Here is a 19,684-nt window from a genome sequence, read left to right on the forward strand (position 1 = left end):
TGCCTGTACTAACACTCTATTGCCTTGTTTTGCCTTGCTCAACCATTCCCCACCTTGACTTCTCTACCCCTTTTTTCCTGGCCTGCCCTTACTTTGCAAGCCTCTCATTTGACTTGCCTTCCCTTGCCTCCCTCCACCTGGTCTTGTCTTGCAAATCCACCCCTTGTCGTACCTTGCCTTGCCTTGCCTTGCCTTGCCATTCCTACCCAACTTCCACTTTCTTTGCCATTCATCTTCCTCCCTTGTCTTGCCTTCCCTACCAGTTCCTTTGCAACTGCCTTGGCATACCCATCTCCCACCATTATCTGCATATCCCTTTCTTGCCTGCTCTTGCCTTGCCTAGCCCTTCCTCTCTCTGCCTGGCTTACCCACCCTGGACTTACTTTCTTATGCCCTGCCTGGCCTACAACTTCTGAACCTTCTTTTGCCTACTACTCCATTGCTTGCTTTGCCTTCCTTACCTCTCCCTTGACTTGCCTAGAATTGCCTACACTGCCATTGCATGGTCTTGCCTTGCTTTCCATGCGGCAAGGCCAAGAGCAGTAGGCAAGGCAAAGCAAGGCAAGGGCATGGTAGACAGGGCAAGGCAAGAGAGGCATAGGCAAAGGAGAAATAGGTAAGAGAAGGCAAAGTAAGGGTAAGCTAGGAAAAACTAGGCAAGGTACTGAAAGCAAGGCAAGGCCTAGTGACTCAGAGTACCTTTCCTTGGAAAGCAAAGGACATAGTCCCCCGTGTTGGCAGAACAGATGATAAGGTATCTTGGGGAGATAAACTCCAGCAATAAATTTCTGTCCTGCCACCTTCTGCATAGGAGCAATTGTTGGATGTGTTCGCTACTGGAGGTGGTATCCAACTTTCTGCTGGTAAGTTCCTGAATGAGAAGGGCAATGCTTTTTCACAGGAAGGAACGCATGTAGCCCCAGCATTGGAGGTGCAGAGAAGCAGCTGCCTAGTGGAGGTCAAGGGTGGCAGCAACTTTCTGTCCTGGCATATTTGGTGTGGAAGCACTCCCTCAGTCTGCACGCTGATGGAGTTGGTATCCATCTTTTGAAGGCAGCCTCCTGAAAGATTCCGTTTGGCATGAAGTTGCCGCTTCACAGAGGTGGCCTTCTGAAATTCTGGCAGTACACTTATTTTGGTCAAGGTAAGCAGCTATGCTCAGTCTTGGTGTGCAGCTGATCTGGTGCCCCTTATATGACACATGGCCAGCAGGGGACTTTGGCATGCTGTCTTGGTTTGAAAGACAGGTGTCTGCCAAGGAAGGTAGGAACTTCCCTTGGAATGGAGAATATGACCCCCTTTCCCTCCAAATTATTATAACTTTGAAATTTAGGGGCTTTCAGGCAAAGATATGGGAAAAGGAATAACAGTTCTTTACTAGTATGTATATGGATAACAAGGCAAACAAACAACAACAGCAGCAACAACAAACAGAACCAGAGACCCCGTGACAGCCTTCTCTCGGCCACAGGTGCTTTCCCCTTGGTGCAGTTCCGGTCACAGCCGGCAGGGGCACTGGTGGCTCCCAGCCGGGCAGGGCAGGTGTGGTGATTCCCTTCCCCCCCCCCCCCCCCCCCCGCAGGGGGCGCTGTGGCGTGAGTTCGGCTGTTTCCACGTGGCAATGGCGGATGCAGCCGGCAGGAAGGGATGGAAAAGGGGCTTCCTTTACCAACCCGCAGTGGTAGCCGATCCCGGTGCCCCCCTCTGGATAGTAAAAGGAGCTGTAGCAGGGACCTCGGAAGCAGCAAGCTGGAACGGCAGGGACGAGCAAAATCCTGAAGTGGTAAACGAGATGCATCAGAAACTCCGCAGCTGTAGCTGGAACAGTGGGGCATCCCAGCAGGCAGGGGGTGTGGGGTTACAGTGTAGCAAGATACTTGAAGCAGTAGCAGAGACACAGTGAGGCTGGGCAGTGGCAGCCTGGCTCCTGGACATGGCAGGGTGAGGCTCCGTTGGAGAGGGAAAGGGCTTGGGGTCCTGCTGTTTCCCCTGAGGCACCCAAGCAGATGGTGAAGGTCCTTTGTTTTTAGTGAGGTAGGGTGTTAGTAAGGTCCCAGTTCAATGGCCGCTCTCATGAGCAAAAGCTCACCCATGGTAAGGAGAAAACAGGGCAGGGCTGGGCTCTGGCAGCAGCAGAGAATTCCCCCCCCCAAGCAGCAGCTTGACCATCCTCCTCCCAAGCTGACCGTGAGAGAGCTAGGAGCTGTGCCCAGCCCCTTCCTCCAGCCCACATCTCATGGTATCTGCCCCTCCAAGAGAAAGCCCTCAGCTACGATAGTTAAGTCAGCTGCACTCCTCCCCTTTCTCTGTGGTTACTTCTTTTTCTCTCTTAAGCATTGGTTGTTACTGTTTCTTAGCAACAAAATGGGACAAAATTCCCTAAGAGAAAGAAAACAAAAAGGAAAAATCCTAACCTCCAAGAGATGCAAGCTTGGAACTTCCTAGGCGGCACAGGCTGATGCTAGGATGAGTGGGCAGGTTGGGAAAAAGCATGGCTTCCCCTTTCAAGAGGTTCCTGCAAACTCACTTGGGTGGCAGCAGGTCTTGGTGCCAGCAGCAGAGGAGGAAACAGCAGTGATGGGTGGAAACCTTTCAACAGCAGTGGGCACAGGCAGAGAAGGCAAGCAGAACTCAATCATAGTGCCAAGTTACTGCACAGAAAGAGATCCAGGGAAGACTGCCCAACTCCTTGTGGCACACCACATGACAGTCCAGGTCCCAGAGTGGAAGAGGCCACCTGCCAGCCAAAACTCTCCAATCCTAAAAACAACGATGCTGGTATGCCAGGGACCATCAGCCACCCTTTTGTGTCTTGATTGCTGGCTATTCATCCAGAAACCACCCCCTCCACCTCCCAGCACCTCCCCAATGACAATGGGAAGAAATTCACTGAGAGCCTAAACCCACAACAGAAGGTAAACCCAGTCATGAGTAGGCCAGGCAAGGGACAGGGAGGGCATGGCAAGAAAAAGCCAGACAAGAAAGGGGCAAGCAAGTCAAGGCAGGGAATGTGTATACAAGGAAATGCAATGAAAGGGATGGGTAGGCAAGGCAAGGCAGGAAGACATGTCAGCAAGAAAAAGCAAGACAAGGCAAGGCAAGGCAAGGGAATAGGTAAGGCAAGGCAAGGGGATAGGAAAGGCAAGGCAAATCAAAGTGGAGGAAGGCAAGGCCTGGGAAGAAAGGAGTACGCAGGTCAAGGCAGGGGATCTGTGTGAAAGGCAGTGCAAGAGAAGAGAGGGGTAGGCAGAGCTAGAAAGTCAAGGGGTAGGTTTGAAAGGCAAGACAAAGTGAGAGACAGGCAAGCAATGCGAGTGCTAGGAGGAGCAAGTAGGCTAGGCAAAGCAAGGCCAAGCCATAGGAAAAGGGACATCAAGGTGGGGGATGGGTAATTAAGGCATTACAAGGTAATGGAATGGTAGGAAGGGCAAGGGAAGTGTTACGGGGGGATTACTGTAACACGCATATATCAAACCAGGAGTCCCGTGGAAAAGAAATATATATGGACGGATTCTTGGTAGATGTTTCAGAGATGTTTATTTCTCCAGCTGCACGGCCGGAGCTCTGCCGGGGAACCTTCACAGTCTCGACTGAGGGTCCTTGCCCACGCAGGGAAACGCAAACCAACCAATGGGGAACGAGGCTGACCAGGGGCTCGGGAAACCCCGTGCTTCCCCTCAGGGCCCCTCTCCCAGGGCTACATGGCGGGGGGAGGAGACCCCGACAGGGAAGGACATGGTGGTGTAATTAAGGCAATGCAAGGTTGGGGTAGGAAAGGCAAGGCAAGGGAGGGCATGGATATGCAACACGATGCAAAGCAAGACACAGATAGGCAGGGCAGATCAAGGCAAAGGGTGTATTTGCCATACAAAGCACTGGAGTGGTAGGCAGTGCACAGCAGGGCAAAGCGAGGGAGTTGCAGACACTTCAAGGCAAGAAAAGGCAAAGGTAGGCAAGGAAAGAGAGTTGTATGCAAGGAAGGCAAATGAAGTGCAGGCAAAACAAGGCAAGGCCAGAAAAAAAGGGGAAGGGAAAGTCAAGGCGAGGGATGGGTATGCAACATCATTTAAGCATGGGAGGTATAGGAAGAGAAAGGCAAGGTGGGAGTTGATAAGGCAATGGTAGGTTAGGGCAGGCAAGGCAAGTCCAAGAGATGGCAGGCAAGGGAAGGCAAGGCCAGGCAAGAAAGTAGTAAAGCATTGATGAGGGATAGGTATCCAAGGTAGAAACGGGCAATGAAAAAGAAGGACATGAAGGAGAAGGCAAGGCACGGCAGGACACCAGGGCAGTGGGGGGAGTAAGGCAAGACAAGGGAGGGCTGGGAAAGGCTACACCAAACTTCCACAAAGCAGAAATTTTCTGTACATTTTCCTGGAAATGTGTGGAGTTTCTCCCATGAGTAGGGACGCCAGCTTGGTGGTTACTCCCGCAGAGGTTAAGTGAAAGGGAACCATGTACTTTATCATCATTTTGGTAGTAAGTTACATTTGATTTCTAATCAATACGATATATGTTGCTAGCTTTAATATAGGTTGTTGGAGAATAGAATTATTGGGATCAATAAAAGAACTGTGCAAGCTATTGAGCTGGAGGTTTTTGGGCCTGTGTGTGTGAGACACTTTCCATGGGAAGGTCTCTGTGAAAAGCAAAACAGTTTCAGCCTGAGAAATTTCAGGGAGTAATGTACTTGCAGGTGTGATATCTAGGAGTATAAGGGAGGCAAGGGCAAAATTCTTTTGATCATAACAAGACTGTGGAAAACTGCCAATGTAGTCCAATTGTGTAGAAATAGAAATATGTCCTGATAAGCATTAAGCCACTTAGGAGCTAACAAGCTGGTATACTATATAAGTGCCTTTAGACTGCTAATAAAGGGGAGTGTATTTTTTCAACCATATTGGTTTGGCCTCTGTTCGTCTCCCCCCGCCGGGGATCCGAGCTCCCCGTCCCGCCGCGGCTTCCGACAATAGGTACCTTGATATTATGCACTGTTGTATGTTATGCTGTAATCTACTAGTAGTCCTTTTTAGTTTTATACTGTGTAGCAACTCTGATTAACATCTTCCATCTGTTATCACCTGTCTGTTTAATAAAGAATTAATTTTATAGGTAGACCTGATCTGCCATCCTTGGAACTTGAGGGCCAGGGTGATTTCTAACATGTAGACTGTTGCCTAAATCTAAGGCTAAGGCAGGGCTTGTCTGAAACTCCCACTCATCCCATGACATTTTTGGTGTAGTTGAAGGCATGATGGCAAATGATTTTAGGAAGACAAAAGGCTTAGCAGATTACCTACAGAGGAACTGTATTCATATTGAAACCGATGATCCTTGGCCAGTAGATAACTGGTATGAGTGGGAAAAAATACAAGAGAAATTAGATGAAAAAAGAGGATTGCTGAAAGATAAAAAAGGAAAAGGTATTTGTTACAGTAGGGATTCTGTAACACGATGTATCAAACAAGGAGGCCCGTGGAAAAGAAATATATATATATATATATATATAGACTGATTCTTGATAGATGTTTCAGAGATGTTTATTTCTCCAGCCACATGGCTGGGGCTCTGCCGAGGAACTGCTCAATCCTGGGACCCGAGGGTCCTTGCCTCCGCAGGAGAACACAAAACAACCAATGGGGAACGAGGCTGACCAGGGGCTAGGGAAACCCCGTGCCTCCCCCCCAGGGCCCCTCTCCCAGGGCTACATGGCAGGGGGGATGAACCCCAACACTTCACCCGTTTACTTTTAACAAAAGGAGATTTAAAACTTAACATTGAAAACAACAAGGACAGTTTCAAAACAAAACAAGCTACCCTCCTGAGTCTTTGAATGTCCAAACAGATTCTCCAGAACATCTTAAGGGTAACAGAAGGGAGACAGACCTCTCTGAGCATGCTTTGTGGGGAAACTGAGGCAGGAGAGGGTTTAATTTCTCCCCTCCCCCTTTTCATCCCCCCCTCGGTATTGGAGAGGAGTTGTAGGGAAAGGGAATTGTATAGGGAAGCCATGGGGTGAAAAACGGATTAGGAATAAACTGGGGATGAGGTAAACTTCGGAAAGGGTTCATATTGGGTAGAGGGTAAAAGGGGAAAGTAGGTTGTGGGTAGGGAAGTTGCTGGGATGGATATTGTTCATAATTTTGTGCATAACGGCTGCCTTTGACTGGAATACCTCCAGGCCCAGTTACATTTGCTGCTTGTAAACCCTTCTTTCCTTGTACTATATCAAATTATACAACTTCCCCATCTCCTACACTTTGCAGGTAATTTTTAGGGTTATTCCTTTTAATGGATGAATAAATCTTCCCCTGTATTGTCTCGTGTTATAAATCCATAGTTGTTTTTTACATCGAACCATTTCACAGTTCCTGTGATTTTCGTTGCTAGAACTTCTCCTATCACATGCTTGCGTGTTTGTCGTGGCTGCTGCCTCGCCCCCGCGTTGCAGCTGCTGCGTGCCCTCCAAGCGGTGCTGCTCTGGCGCGTGTCTGGGCTCTGCACACCCCCGCATTGCCATCACCACTGGCCCCGCGCCCTGCAAGCGGTTCCGCTCTGCTAACTCCATGCTGCTTTGAGAGCGGTCTCGTTTTGGCTCGGCACTGCGTGGCTTCTCGTGTTGCTATGGAAACCGCTGCTTCTCGCTCTACAGGGCTCTCTGAGCCGTTGCTCAGAGCGGGCTTCCACGCTGACCCCCGGTTCCTGGCTGCTTGTGGGGGCCGCCTCTTTGCTGCACATGGCCCATGGCACCTGCGGCACCTGCAGCGTTGCTCCGTCACTCGCAGTCGAGCAGCCAGGGACCCCGAGACAGGGATGGGGTCCGCAATAAGGCACGCTCCCCCAAGGGGGCCAGGTGCATCCAGCACAGGCACCTCCGCTGGCACGGCTGCAGTCATGCACTCCTGGGATGGCTGCCGCGCGGTCTCGGCCACGGGATTACGGTCATCCTCTGCTCTAGGGGTAATGGGACCATACAAATGCTCCAAAAGAGCTTCAGTGATTACAAGGCATCCACGGAGAGGTTCTATCACTAATGCATGTTCTGTTTGATCCTTCATCTCACACAAGATCTCAGACCAAAAACACTTGAGACTAGTTCCAGGAGGATTAATATCAAAAAGTAAGTCTCAAGAAATATAGAAGAAATTTTTGAAAAGCCAGTTAAAAAATGTTCTAGATCTCCCGGAACAAATACTTTCTTGTTTTGTTGTTCAAGGATTCCTTTAACTTGTAGATACATTTCTTTCTGTGGTACAGAGAGCCACATTTCCCACAATTCTTCCATAGTCCAGAGAGAATATCCAAACCAAAGTGAGAAGAGAGAAATCTAGAGTGGTTTTTACTCATGAATTTTCTGTCCCTAGGGATCAGTATCTTGCCTGCAAATTTCCACCATTTGTTACAGTAGGGATTCTGTAACACGATGTATCAAACAAGGAGGCCCGTGGAAAAGAAATATATATATATATAGACTGATTCTTGATAGATGTTTCAGAGATGTTTATTTCTCCAGCCACATGGCTGGGGCTCTGCCAAGGAACTGCTCAATCCCGGGACCCAAGGGTCCTTGCCTCCGCAGGAGAACACAAAACAACCAATGGGGAACGAGGCTGACCAGGAGCTTAATATTGAAGGCTTAATGCAAACACAAGCTCACTCACTGCAGCCGTCCCAAATATTGCAAACCTCACTGCTAATGCTGCAGGCATCTGCGCATAAGTGGATGGCAGTTTTGGTTATGAAAGACAGCTTTTATGGCCCCAACTCAGGAAGAAGTTATCTTAAAGCTACCCAAGAAGAAGTTACCCAAACTTGCATACACTTGGGAAGGATCACAATATACCTTCAATCGCCTGCCCAAGGTTATAATCACTCACCCACAATAATACACAATGCTTTGGCTGAAATCCTTCAACAGATACAAATTCAGGAAGGAGTACAGATTTATCAGTACACTGATGATGTATTGGTAGGAGGCAAGGAGGAAAGTGCAGTAAGATCAACAGCACAGGACATATGGAATAGGTTAAATGAAGAGAGGGTAGAAGTGCCTTCAACTAATTGTCAAGGTTCTCTAAGGAGGTGAAATTCCTGAGAACCTGGTGTGTAGCAGGGCAAGCTGTAATTCCAGATGAAATAATTACAAAATTAGATGCTATATCTACCCCACTACTAAAAAGGAACTTCAAAATATCCTGGGTACTTTGGGATACAGGAGAAATCATGTTCCTGGATTTTCTATAACAATACCCTTGTACACACTAATGAGGAAAAATCAAAACTGGGAAAAGGGATTATTGTGTCTGACCCAAGCTCTTAAACAAGTAGAAAAATTCAACAGCGTCAGCCTGTAAAAATCCAAGGACCTTTCAATCTGTTAGCCAGCATTAAGAAAGGCAGTGCTCCACCAGAGGGAATTGCACAAGAACCAACATTGCACAAATGGTATGCACATATCTCAGGGGTCACAGATCAAATGGATGTCACTGAAGGGCCAACAAAACCTACAAAATTACAGATAGCTGTGACCCCAGACATGCTAACTTTACAACAGCCATATAAACCTGGTCCCATACTGGACACTCCTGCATTCACTTCAGATTCTGAAGTTAAAGATGTCTAATTTACTTACACCTCAGCCAAACACATTGATGGTATATGAAAGTACAGAGCAGTTGCTCTTGAAACAAAGAAATTCACTCAACAGCAATGAATATCACTGTTAAGCAAGCATTCTTTATTTCAGGGCTGGGGCTGCAGCATGAGTGCTCCCAACCAATGGATGAATTAATGCAGTTTATATTTACAAGGCTGTTACATATTCATTACACAGAAAAAGAAATCAGTAACATAAACCCCACCCATTTAAAAAAGTCACTCTACGAACATGAGTTAACTATTTCATGGTCTTTGCTGCCATCTGCTGTACTTTCATAAGAACACAGTCCGTCTGGTGTTCTTTGGTGGTCATTCATTCCATAGTCTTCATAGTTTGTCCTTTAATTAAACTTTCTGAATTGGTGCATGCTCAGTCTCTGTTATCTTGTTTTCAAACTAAAAAACTGGTGTTATTTCCTTATCATCCTAGATTACTTTCTTCTCAGCCTTGAAGGTTGGTTGTTGATGGCTGCTTATTTATTTTAAGCAATATTTATCCTCTCTTCTTACAAAGACATTACCAATTTGGTTACATTTTTCCTGAATATTTGTTAGTTTCTAGTTAAACATAATCTACAGATCCTGTTTTTCAACCTTGCTCTCTTTATCTTTGTTATGCGGTAGGGCAAAAGGTCTTAAAAACATTTTGTTAGTTAATTACAGATTTAGTCACATATGATGAGAACTCAGCAACTATCTTTCACTCTTAACATTGAAACGAGTGGAAGTAGTGGAAGAAGGAATAGGGAGTACACAGGTGGGAAAGCTGGAAGCTGTATGCTGGCGATAAAGGAGAAAGCAAGGATGGTGTATGCTGATTCTTATGCAGTCTGGTGCCACATAGTGGTTGTGTCAGTGGGAAGCATTAGATCGGCAAGTGAATGGAAAAGAGGTTTGGCTCATTGGTTTCCCTGGAAATGTGCGGAGTTTCTCCCATGAGTAGGGACACCAACTTGGCAGTTACTCCTGCAGAGGTTAAGTGAAAGGAAACCATGTACTTTATCATCATTTTGGTGGTAAGTTACATTTGATTTCTAATCAATATGATATATGTTGCTAGCTTTAATATAGGTACCTTGATATTGTGCACTGTTGTATGTTATGCTGTAATCTACTAATATTTTCTTTTTTAATTTTGTAGTGGGTAGAAAGTAACTCTGATTAACATCTTTCATCTGTTATCACCTGTCTGTTTAATAAAGAATTAATTTTATAGGTAGACCTGATCTGCCATCCTTGGAACTTGAGGGCCAGGGTGATTTCTAACATGTAGACTGTTGCCTAAATCTAAGGCTAAGGCAGGGCTTGTCTGAAGCTCCCACTCATCCCATGACGTTGGCCTGGCTGGCCTTGACCTGCTGGGGGTTGCCTATCAGCTAATGCTGACACACTGGGGCATCAGGCTTTTTTTTCTGCATAAAAGAGCTGTCCTTCATGGCCAGGTGCCCAGGGTCAAAAGTGGGATGCTGCCTCCCAAAATTGTGAACGTCTGAGGATTGCTCCCAAAAGAAAGCTACCAGGACCAAGGCTGGCCTTAGCTTCCCAGGGACCACCTCTTACCTACATTTGAGACACTGGAACACTGGGCTTTCCTTCCTGTGGACAAGCACCGTCCTTCACAGCATGTGACTGTGAAGGGAAGTGGGATTCTGCCTCCTAAAACTGTGAACCATCAGAGGGTTGCTCCCAGATGAAAGCTACCAGGGCTGATGGGTCTGGATGATCTTGGCCTCCCAGGGACTGCCGCTCACACACTGAAGTGCCAAGCTTTCCTTCTTGTGGAAAAGAACCATCCTGTGTGGTCAGGAGCTTGTGGCCTAAAGTGGGATTCTGCCTCCTAAAACTGCAAACATCCGAGGATTGCTCCCAGTGAAAAACTGCCAAAACTGACAGGTCTGGATGGCACTGGCCTCCCAGTAGCTGCCTCACAGTTGCCCCTGAGACACTGGTGCACATGGCTTTTCTTCCTTTGGAAAAGCGTGGTCATTTTTGGCCAGGTACCCATCGTGCAAAGGGGAATTCCACCTCCTAAAATTGCAAATGTCCAAGGACTGCTCCCAGAAAAAACCTGCCAGGACTGGCAGTGCTGGCAGGCCTTGTCCTCCCAGGGCCACCTCTCAGCTGCCCCTGAGACACTGGAGCATTGGGCTTTCCTTCCTGCAGAAAAGAACCATCCTTCACAGCATGCACCTATGGAGGAGAGTGGGATTCTGCCTCCTTAAACTGCGAGTGTCTGAGGATTGCTCCCAGATAAAAGCTGCCAGGACCCACATGTCTGGCTGGCCTTTGCTTCTGGGGACTGCCTCTCAGCTGCCCCTGACACACTGAAGTGAAAAGCTTTCTTTCCTGTGGAAAAGAGCCATCTTGCGCAGCCAGGAACCGAGGCTCAAAAGTGGGCTTGCACCTCCTAAAATTCTGAATGTCCAAGGATTGCTCCCAGACAAAAACTTCCAGGACCAACAGGTCTGCCTGGCCTTGGTCTCCTGTGGGCTGCCTCTCAGCTGACCCCAGGACACAGGGGTGCTGGGCTTTATTCCTGTGGAAAAGAACCAACTATCATGGCTTGGAGCCTGTGGACAAAAGTGGGATTCCACCTCCTAAAATTCTGATCGTCCAAGGATGGATCCTAGAAGAAAGCCACCATGTCTTAGGTTACAATGTAAGATGTAACCAAAAGTATGTATTCTATCACCATCTGTTAAAACCAAGTGTGGCAGTGTTCTTTGTCTCTTCCGTGAAGCATCCCTGATAACTCCCTCTGGGAGTTATCTGCCCCTTCTGCTAATGGGCCACCCAGCCTCACTGCATGATTCATCACATGCCATTGTGAGATGCTCTGCCCAGGGGGAGGAAACAAGCATTCCTACCTGGATATAATCTGAGGTTTGGAACACCACACTCAGCCCTTACCTACTGGATTCCCAGAGGATAAGAGCTACATAACCACCACTGGACCTTCAGAGGAAGAGCAGACCCTTCTACAGGATCACTGCCTCAACAGAACTGTATCTATCACTTCAAAGAGGACTGCAGCCACCACTTAATCAGACTGCTACCACCACCCTGACCAACAGGGTGTCAGGTTGTATCCTTGACTCTGTCAGTTTAAGCCAGTGTTTCTGTATTATTGCCTTGTTATATATACTAGCAAAGAACTGTTATTCCTGTTTCTCATATCTTTGCCTAAAAGTCCCTTAATTTCAAAATTATAGTAATTTGGAGGGAAGGGGGTTACATTTTCCAATCCAAGTGAGGCTCCTGCCTTCCTTAGCAGACACCTGTCATTCAAACCAAGACACACCAGGACCAACAGGTCTGGCTGGTGTTTGTGGTGGCCAGTGAACACACATTATGAGGGAGAGAGAGTTTTCAGTAAGACAAATCCCTAGTACCACAAGAACCACTACCTGTTAGGGTGGCCGGAAGGGCTTCTCCCGGGATGCTAATTCTGTTATGTTAATCTATCCCAGTTTGAATTCCCCGGTTGGCTGTTAGCCTCTACTCCTCGTCACTCCCCCAGAGCTTCTCCATTGGTCCCTGTTCCCTAGTCCTGCCTTTTACCCACCCCTGGACAAAACTGTGAACCTCGGGATCATGATCGTATTTGTCTCTGCAACCTTTGACAGTGTAGAAGCAATAAATGCTCCTGCTGGAAAGCAAGCAAATGCCCTTCTCGACTCTTTGCTACCGACTATAATACTGAACCCACCTGTGCTTCTGTGGGTGCATGTGGGACCCCACGGAGCTGTATTAGGTGTTGGACTCCCAGGGTCCACCTCTCAGATGCCCCCGAGACACTGGGGCACAGGGCCTTGTCCTGTGAAAAAGAGCCTTCCATTGCCTGTGGCCTAAAGTGGCATCTGTTTCCAAAATCCTGTACATCCCAGGATTGCTCCCAGAAGAAAGCTGCCAGGACCAATGGGTCCAGCTGGCCTTGGTTTCGCGGAGGCCACCTCTCAGCTGCCCCTGAGGCAACAGGACACCAGGCTTTCCTTCCTGTGGAAAAGCAATGTCCTTTGCAGCCAGGTGCCCATGGTTTGGCTTTGGATTCCACATCCTAAAGCAATGATGGTCTGAGGATTGCTCTCAGATGAACACTGACAGAACCAATGGGTCTGGCTGGCCTTGGCCTCCCAGGGGGCCACCTCTTAGCTGCCTACATGACACTGTGGTGCCAGGAATAATTTCCTGTGGAAAAGAGCCATTCTTCTTGTCCAGATACCCATGGCCAAAATTGGGATGCCAGGATGGCATCCACTCTCACCTGCCTGTGAGATGCAGAGAGAGGCTGAGCTGAGATCCCATTTCATCACCAGCCCTTGCTCCAGAAGCACTCACCCCACGGCAAGTCCTTCTCTGACCCTAACAACAAATGACAGAAAAAAGGTAAATCATTATCCTAATTTAGCACAAAAAAAAACCCACAGAGAGGTGACTTGGCCAGGGGATGCTGTGGCAGAACTAAGAACAGAAGGCAGAAAAACCTGTTTGTCAGTTCTACCTCTTACCAGCATTACAGCTCCTGAAAACAACATAATGGAAATTTGCCTGCAAATAATCCAGCTCCTATTGCCCGTTATACCACCCCGGATGTTCTTGAGTGAAAAGATGCTATCACTTCCATGCACACTGTAAAAGAAATGCTAGAATATATCATTGGAAGATAGAAAAAACCTCTTCTGAGTCATAGAGTCTTGTGGGGACAAATAACATTCTAGCAATTTCCAGATACGAATTTACCTCCTTGTTTCTTCCTCTCTCCATGTGAGAGCTGGCTTCCATGAGCCATATCCAGATGAAACATTAGCTGTTTCCTTTTAAACCAATCATGCTAGTTTATCAGGATTGCTGTGGTAGCCCTGTGTAATGGATTCTGTCATACACTTCCCAGTCTGGGGTTGAGAAAGAGCAGTGAAGCACCAGGCTCCAGCGAGCAGACAAACCACAGGGATGTACCAAATGACCCACAGCCAGTTTGCTTCAGGAGAAGTAAAAGTGGGAGAAGACCAAATGGAGAAAGTACACCTGGCTGCTCAACAGGAACAAAGGGCAGGTGCCCAGGAGTGTGAGATGTGCTTGAGCTGACAGGCAGGCAGTGGCTGAGTCCCATACTGCAGGACTAATCTTCATGGCCCACTGGCCCCAAAGCCAGGCAGACAGCTGGAGCAGTGCAGGCAGGTCTCCATGCTGGGGGCCACCTGCTCCACCCAAACTGCTTGTTCCCACAAACCCAGCTTTGTCTGCCACTTGCTGTTGGAACGGGCTGTTTTCTACCACGCTCCACTGAGCCAACAGGGTCACAAGTGTGACAATGCTACCAAAAAGGAGAGGATGTGCTGAGCCAGGGAGACCCACAGAGATGTAAATGGGGACCAGGCTGCTGTGAATCTGTTCTGGAATTAAAGGGCAGTAATAAAATAGCTGTTACCTTGTGAGCAGGGGTGACTTTGGAGACAGTTTCTGCTCACATACACCATCATGAAGTCTGTTGTCCTGCTGACAAGAACAGCACAGCCAAAACCTGTATGTCACACTGGGCAAGGCTGAGTGTCTCTTCCCAGCTGGGAAGGAGTGAACAGGGTCACATCAAAGCACTTACATTCCAGTGCCCACAGTAAGAATGGATCTCTAAATCCAAACAAGTTCCCCCTGAGTTCTGCTACAGCTTCCCTCAATATTGGGCACCTCTTTTCCAGACTCCTCCATATTCCCTAGTGCCCTTCCCTTCCCTCACATTCCCTCTGCTGCTTCCCCTATGTTAGTCTGTCCTCCAGCCTCTTTGCAGATGCTGCTGACCATCTCCCCACCACAAGATAGACCACCATCTCCTTCTCCAAAGGAAGTAAAATAACTCTCTGGTGATAAAACTTGCTTTTTTTTTGTTATCAGATAGAGTTCAACATATAGCACCAGGATTGTTCATTGCTCCTACTCCATGTGCATTAGTTGTCTGACCTTTAAGAAGGCCTCAATTTTTATTTTTTTTTCCTAACCCTTAAATGCTTAGGATCCTGTACAGGAAATGGTAAAGGTCTTCCCTTGGAACAATAAACATTTCTGATTATTCTTTCCTCTTACCACTTTCTCTGTTATCTGACTCACCCCTCCCGAAGTTGTTTTCCTTGATGCTCTCCTACCCTCAGTTGTACATGGCCTGAGTGGATTTCTGTCATTTCACAGTGAGGGCAGATCTCTCTGAAATCAGTGCACCTGTGAACACAACCATGGGAACCTGGCGTGGGTATGCTCCAGAAGGAATTTCTGCATACAATAACTAGAAAAGGCTTGCCTCTCCAAGGATTTTGTCTCACAGTTAGCATGGCTCCAGCATAGATGCAGAGTGGATTCAAAAGTATAGCAGAATATGCTTCCACAATCACTCAAGAGAACCTCCTTCTTTTTGTGATGAAGGTTGCACATACAACATGCAATGGGAGAGGTTTTATCATTCAAGAAAGAGGCCTCTGACCTCTCCTCAGTGTGTCTGTGCAGCAGCAAATACTGGGCACTGCAGGAACACGAGCTATCACTGTCTGGCACCAAATACCACATTAAGGAATGAGATAACTTCTCAATTGCTCTCCTCTATGGCCTGGATATTTGCTGTCTTTTGCCTGTTTGTTGCCTGGTCTGGGTTCAGGTCACCATGTTTTAAAGCACATAGCAGAATCACACCAGGCTTCCAGAAGTTTCTGGTTCCTAAAGGTAAGGCACTCAGCTGCAGCTGAAAGAAGAGTTAAAATACCTTCCTGTCACTGGAACCTGTTGGGGTTTTAAGAGCTCCCCTGTTAAAGGAATTTTCCCCCATACATGTTGCTAGAGGAACAAACAGCCAGGTGCTTAAGAAGAACAAAAGACCTGGCTGCTCTTTTTGTTTCATCTGGGTGTGTGGTTCAGTGGGTCTCGGCTGGGAGAGAGAGTCTGCTTGCTTCGCCTGCTTTTCCTCTCTACTGGAGAAGCCCCAGGATCCCAAGCCCACCTTCCCTGCCCCGCTCGGAGCCAGGCCATGGCCGCCCTGCCCCGCCACCACTTCGAGCCTTCGCTATGTTGTAGCCCCGCTTGCCCTGCCTGCCCAGACCTCCGGGGGGTATCCATTTGGATACACCTCGTCTGCCATCCGGGATTTGTGCTCGTCCCTGTCGCTCCAGCCTGCCGTTCCAGCCTGCTGTTCCTGAGGATCCGGCCAGACACTGGGATCGGCTGCCCAGGGGTTTATGAAGCTCCTTTGTCCCATCCCTTCCCGGATCCCAGGGCACCAGTGCCACGTGCTCCCCGAGCTCGCTCCGGAGCGCCCCCTGCAGCCGCGGGGGAACCATCGCACCTGCCCTGCTCACCGGGAGCTGCCAGCGCCCCTGCCGGCTGCGAGAGGAACTGCACCCGAGGGGAAAGGGCCTGACAGCCGAGAAGGCTGGGACTGGGTTTGTGATTGTTTACTGTTACTGCCATAGTTATTGTTGTTTGACTGGTTATATATATAATAGTAAAGAACTGTTATTCCTATTTCCCACATCTTTGCCTAAAAGCCCCCTTGATTTTAAAAATTATAATAACAAGGAGGGAAGGGGGTTGCATCTGCCATTCCAAGGGAGACTTCTGCCTTCCTTAGCAGACACCTGTCTTTCAAACCAAGACAGATCTCTTGCTTTCTGCCCTCAAGTTACAAAGGCAAATGCAACAAATAAAGCAATAGTTAGCTGATAGTTGTGAGCCTTCCTGGAAGGGGAAACCAATTCGTTCATAGGCTTGAAATCACAGCTCATTAAACAGGCCAGGTTTGCAGTTTTGCCTGGCACTGTGCTCCCCAGGGCCCTGGAGGAATTGGCACTAATCTAACAAACCCAGGAAAAAGACTGCAGGAGCCTCATCCCTGCTCAGAGCAGGTGCAAGGAAGAGGAGAGGAGGAAGGATTGTGGGGATTCTGCTCTCACAGCATGCATGACTACAAGCCTGTCACAGTTGTCTGATGAGGGGGAGTTGTGCTACCTTCTCTGTCTACCAACCCCAAAGGGACTGCAGGAGGATGAGGGGAGGGCAAGCAAAATGCTTCAGGAGTAGGCTCAAAGCCTTCTGTTATTTTACTGCATGCAAAGTTAAACATTTCAATTATTCCACCAAAAATCTTCCTCAAAAATAACTACTCACTATGAAACACTTCTATTTAAAAATATGTGTTTTCCACTGAAACATTTTGCCTGGCTCCAAGCAGGAAGCATTTCAGGCTGTGCAGTCTGGGGTTATTGTCTACTGCCATGCACTGACCTCTGTTACACCAGACTTGTCCCATTGGTGGCAAGATTGGCTGGACAAGAGTTGGATAGAAACATTCCTTTACAATTTGGATTACCTGAGGGATTGCTTATGTTCTACACCTCATGGGAATTCCAAGAGCTCACCAGGGGCGTTAACACATGGGCCTGTGAGACTGTCAGCACTACAGAAGGCGCTGCTTGGCTGGGAGAGCCTTAGTCAGGAATTGCAGATAGTGTGGGGTTCCGGTTACTCCTCTCCTACAGCTTAAGAAGGCAAAACACATGCAGGGGCATCATATACATCATCTTGTTCTTAACACAGAATTAGCTTTGTTTAGTAAATTCCTTGCTGAAGATGCCTGGCTGGGGGTTGCTGCAGCAGCCCTTAAGTGCCAAGGAGAGGCCTCCTGTGGGGTCCCTGCTTCAGCAGCCCATGGTACTTCAAGCCCCTTTAGCCACAGAGCTGTTGTCTTTGAAAGGCCTGCACTGAGATCTCTAACATTTGTAATAATACCCCCTTATAATGCCCACTAATAATATCTGCTTCACACATCACTGTGCTGTAACTGCAATTCCCGACTCCAGTTCCCCATCTTTCGCATATTTTAAAAGCACTAAACTCCTACACATGAGTAGGAAAAAGTATTCCCCAGACTTCTCAGTATTTAACTTAGTTAGATTTCTCATCTTACTTTGTTAACAGCATTTTGTCTGGTTCTTCTGGTAGACCTGAGCTGTTGTTTCATGTTGTCCACACTTCTCCCTCTTCTTCCCCCATCATTTTAACAAGGGAACTTTCTTCTCCCTGAACCCGGTTGCACTTTTTAATACTTTTTTGACTGCTTGCTTACTGAGGCTGCTGATGAAAGATGAATGTCATTCTTCAGCAGCCTCTTGCTCCAGTCAAACTTTATCAATAATTCAGCCAGGCCTCAATAACATTAGCTCTAGGTGAATATGACACTCATGCCAATTACCTGACTGAAAGGGCTCAAGAGATACAGGCAAGAGGTTTCTGTAAATTTTTTGAAACACTCTTCTGAACTTCTAAAAATTGAGTTAGTTCAATGAGTAAAGCTCAGAGCAGTTTGACACAGTTCAAAAGGTGCCAAGAGACTTAAGCAATGGATGTGCTAAAGCCCATCAGGCTCCATTCCCTTGCTTGTCTCCACCTGCTCTGACTGACATTACATTGTACATTACCTGGGACAAAGCCTATCCCTGTTCATATGCTCCTGGCTTAATGAGATGCTGGAACATGACTGCAGCATGTATAGACAAACATCATCTTTGTGACTCTTTGCTTATGAACAACCTTGCTTAACTAGCCTTAGGCAAAAGGCAGCTAAAACTCTGAAAAAGGTTACTCAGGTATTTTAGTTGCCCACCTAAAGACACTGCAAAAGTGGCCAGTGCTCAGTTCTACATGAGACCCCCCAGTTTCCTCCTGTTGAGCATTACCCAAATTTCCAGTGTCTCTTCAACCCCCAGCATCCCTTGGCCACCACATTCTGCAGCATAACAGCTCAGACACAAATTTGTGGAAGAGATGATCGATCTGTAGACACAACTGCCTTGCAGGTGCCAAACACCATCCCAGGGCACATAAACCTGTGGCAGTGCTCAGCACAGGGGTGATTTTAAGTCGTGAAGCTTGGAGCTGCTCAGGTGGAACCAGCTATAGCTGCACAAGTCCCTGCTCCCTCTCTTGCTGCATTCATTTAATGAGTGCTTGATTCAGGCACTGATCTCTGTCTTCTCACATTGAAGGCACTGAAGTATTTGGAATGGTCTGTGGAGAACAGTGACTTGGAATCACTCAGAAACTATATATATGTAGGGCCGTGTGGACAGAGTATGTATGACTTCGATGGGAAACAGTCTTGTCTTCCCGCTCTCATCACTGGCCACTTGCTGAACTCACATATTTGGAGAGAGCTCAAATAACCAGAAGGAATAATTAGCTGCATGGAGGCCAACAACGGGTTTGAGGAAGCTCTTTCCCTCCTGGGCATTGTTGTACTCGCCAAGGGTGGGTGAAAGGCTTGAACTTGTTACTAGTTGGCTGCTGCTCTAAGGCCTTCCCAGACTATAGTCCTGGTCTTGATTCCCATTCTAGGGGAAAGTGCCAGAGCTAGTTTTCTGTCAAGGATGAAGAGCTGAGTGAGGTTCAAGTCCCACAGGAATTTAAACAGGAGGAGCTAGAACCAGCCTCCATTACTGGTCTGCTCCTTATAAAAATACAAGAGTTGAGCAATGAAAATGCCTCATTAACCCAAACTAATTGTGTGAGAAAGAAGACAGTCACCCAGACAATTAAGAGAAAAACAGGTGTTATCTTCTCAACACAATAGAGATCTAGACTCAGCTCAGCAATGCTTTGCAAACCCTTGCAACCACAAAGAAATTGTGCCAATATTGGTGGTAGAAGGAGACACTGAGAAAGAAGTTGTAAGTCTCATCAGAAATAGGAGAAAGCAGGAGAATACTGACCCCACAAAACCTCTGCTGTGGGCACACAGTGGCTGGACCACCTACACTGTTTGTAGGGTCACTATTATGGCAAAGCTCAACACCAACCCTTGCTAAAGTCTGCTTCTCCTAGTTCTCTCTTATCAAGCCAAAAAGTCTCTCAGAAGGAGTATTTTTGTCTTCTCCTGATGCCACCTAGTGCCCTTCCCCAGCCTGCTCAGCCAGAGCTCAATGGTTCAGCCCTCAAAGCCCCTGAGCCACTGCCATTTCTGCAGAGGAAAGGAGGGTGCAGCTCAGTGAGGCCAGGA

Source organism: Aphelocoma coerulescens, chromosome 21, assembly GCF_041296385.1.
Source record: "Aphelocoma coerulescens isolate FSJ_1873_10779 chromosome 21, UR_Acoe_1.0, whole genome shotgun sequence".
Taxonomy (NCBI): domain Eukaryota; kingdom Metazoa; phylum Chordata; class Aves; order Passeriformes; family Corvidae; genus Aphelocoma; species Aphelocoma coerulescens.